This window comes from Octopus bimaculoides, chromosome 2, assembly GCF_001194135.2.
Source record: "Octopus bimaculoides isolate UCB-OBI-ISO-001 chromosome 2, ASM119413v2, whole genome shotgun sequence".
NCBI lineage: Eukaryota > Metazoa > Mollusca > Cephalopoda > Octopoda > Octopodidae > Octopus > Octopus bimaculoides.
In genome coordinates, this window is record NC_068982.1 from 183041498 (window position 1) to 183044296 (window position 2799).

General features: G+C 40.2%; 1 protein-coding gene across 3 annotated transcripts in view; it reads left to right on the forward strand.

Moving 5' to 3' along the window:
- The first annotated feature begins 605 nt into the window (after nt 1-605).
- The window catches only part of LOC106881485 (ras-related protein Rab-27B), a 24807-nt gene continuing 22613 nt past the window's right edge, over nt 606-2799 (forward strand). For 2 of the 3 annotated variants that reach the window (XM_014931884.2, XM_014931885.2), the window contains exon 1: nt 606-834. The gene's annotated coding sequence lies outside the window, so the exon portion shown is untranslated. The remainder of the gene's footprint in view (nt 835-2799) is intronic. The other variant, XM_014931883.2, reaches the window with a different exon arrangement.

Genomic DNA, 2799 nt, shown 5'->3' on the forward strand with positions numbered 1-2799 from the left:
TTGGTAGTGGTGGTGGTCGTAGTCGTCGTCGTCGTCGTCGTCGTCGTCGTAGTCGTCTTCGTGCTACTGGTGTTAGTGCTAGTGACAGTGGTAATGGTGCTTAGGATGCCGGTGACGATGGTGGTAGTGATAGAGCTGATAACGATGGAGGTAACTAACATACAGTATATTTCATCCTTTATGGCCCCTATGGAAATTTGCCATCATTTCACCATTCCTGTCTCGGACATATCTACGGGTTCGGTCACTTGACACTAGCCATCATCATCACCATCATCACCAACACTGCCACTACCACCACAATCATCCTCATCATCATCAGTATCATCATCATCATCATCATCATCATCATCATCATTATCATCATCATCATTATTATCATCATCATTTCCGCCGAAGATGACTTGGCTTTCATCAATTCGGGATCGATAAAGTAAGTACCAGTTAAGTTCTGAGGTCGATGCAGACGGCTAACTCCTCCCGGCAAATTTCAGGCCTTTGTGCCTATTGTAAAATAAAAAGTATTATTATGACGCAAATTTCCCTATCAGTTTCGGTCAAGTGCTGTCATTCTATGAGCGTTTTAGAAACGTTAGAATTGTTTTTGTGTTAGAAATCCTCTGACGTTGGAATACTATATTGGCAGCAAAGTCGACGCGATATTAAAGAGATGTTCGCTGAAAAGAGCGTTTCCATTGATCTTCAAATGTGTCTTGTGTTTTTGGTTTAAAGAACCATTATTTTTCCTTTTCAAGCTTTGGTCAGATCACGATGACATAACAAGGATAGAGTGACAGGGAGAGAGGAAGAGAGAGAGAGAGAGATATCATAACGGTAAAGCTATATTTATTTCAATACTTGTCTGTCTATGTGTCTAGAATATATTTTATATCGTACAGGTCAGATGGCGGAAATGAAGATCAGAGTTATAAATCCTAACATTTCGAAGATCTTGTTTTCGTTTATCATCAAAGACTGTAGAACTTCGCTTAATATTTCTTAAAAGAACTTTGGCACGACTCTGAATCAAATACTGTTTATGTTTTTCTTTTATTATTATTATTATTATTATTATTATTATTATTATTATTATTGTATTTCTAATGTTCGTGTAGCTGCTGTTGTTGTTGATGATGTTGTCGATGTTGTTGGTGTTGTTGGTGTTTTTGTTGTACTTTTAATGTGGCTGAGCTGTTGTTGTTGTTGTACCACTAATGTTGTTGTAGTAGAATTACTTTCTAACATTTGTGATACTTTGGTTGCAGTTAATGTTAAGGCTATGATATACGAATTAAATAATACACTGTGATGTGATTCGTTAAGAGGTGACGGTGGTTGCTTGTGGTGACGGCAGCAGTGTACGCCTATGTATATGCATATTCATATATATATATATATGCATGTGCATATCTGTGTGTGTGCGTGCGTGTGCATGTGCGTGCGTGTGTGTGTATGTGTGTGTATGCATGAATGTATACATGTAAATCTCGTCGTCGTCGTCATCATCAGCTTTCCTCTCTTTTAGGAGACGATGAAAATGTTCCCTTTTCCTTTCTTTTCCATTTCTAACTCACCCTACTTCCGCTCTACGCTCAAAATATGCCGACTCATTGTATGTAGTGTCCATTCATGCCAATTCAGAAGTGATGTGACAGCCAGTCCTTATTGCAGTCACCACAGATGACGGCTGAGTCTTCGTGTAAAGTTGATAGCTTCCACTTTCGTCTTTTTAATGCCAGGAATTGGTTTCGATCGCCGTCCGTTTTATTCACTTCTTCTTTTACAGCATATTTCCAGAAGAAATGACTCCTTGATATGTTCTCTCGCGACTATTTTAATGTGTGTGCTTAACGGAAAGCGGAGGCGCAAGGGCCCAGTGATTAGAGCACCGGACTCGCGGTCATAGGATCGCGGTTTCGATTCCCAGACCGGGCGTTGTGAGTGTTTATTGAGCGAAAACACCTAAAGCTCCACAAGGCTCCGGCAGGGGATGGTGGTGAACCCTGTCGTACTCTTCCACCACAACTTTCTCTCACACTTACTTCCTGTTTCTGTTGTGCCTGTAATTCAAAGGGTCAGCCTTGTCACACTGTGTCACGCTGAATATCCCCGAGAACTACGTTAAGGGTACACGTGTCTGTGGAGTGCTCAGCCACTTGCACGTTAATTTCACGAGCAAGCTGTTCCGTTGATCGGATCAACAGGAACCCTCGACGTCGTAAGCGACGGAGTGCCAACAACAACAACGGAAAGCGCTTTTGTACGTATCTTTATATCACAGGTAACGACGGTCTATTTGGACGTGATCTGCACTCAAGCATTCTTAGGGCTGCAATCACCGTCCAGCCGCTACTCAGGACCAAGCTGTTCCTATTAATGGCTTCAGACTCAATGTTAGATAACTTCAGCTAATTACAGCCAATCGTAATAAAAAAACTTGTCTCTTAATACTAGGATTTATGTGTGAAACGATATATTAACAGATATACAACCTATCTTCAAAGATGTGTTGTGAACGTTTTGAAGATAGAAAGTTAATATGATGGCAAGCACCTAGGAATTTACTTGGAATTAGAATAACATTAACTTAGATAATCTGGCGGCAAAGTAGATAATCCAACATAGACGGATTATCCAATTTGCCGGATTAATTGAAAATAATCCGTAGTGTATCTACTCGCACGAGCGCGTGTGCATGTTTATAATATATATGTATATATCTTTTACTTGTTTCAGTCATTAGACTGCAGCTATGTTGGGGTACCATATATGTATATATCTTTTACTTGTTTCAGTCAT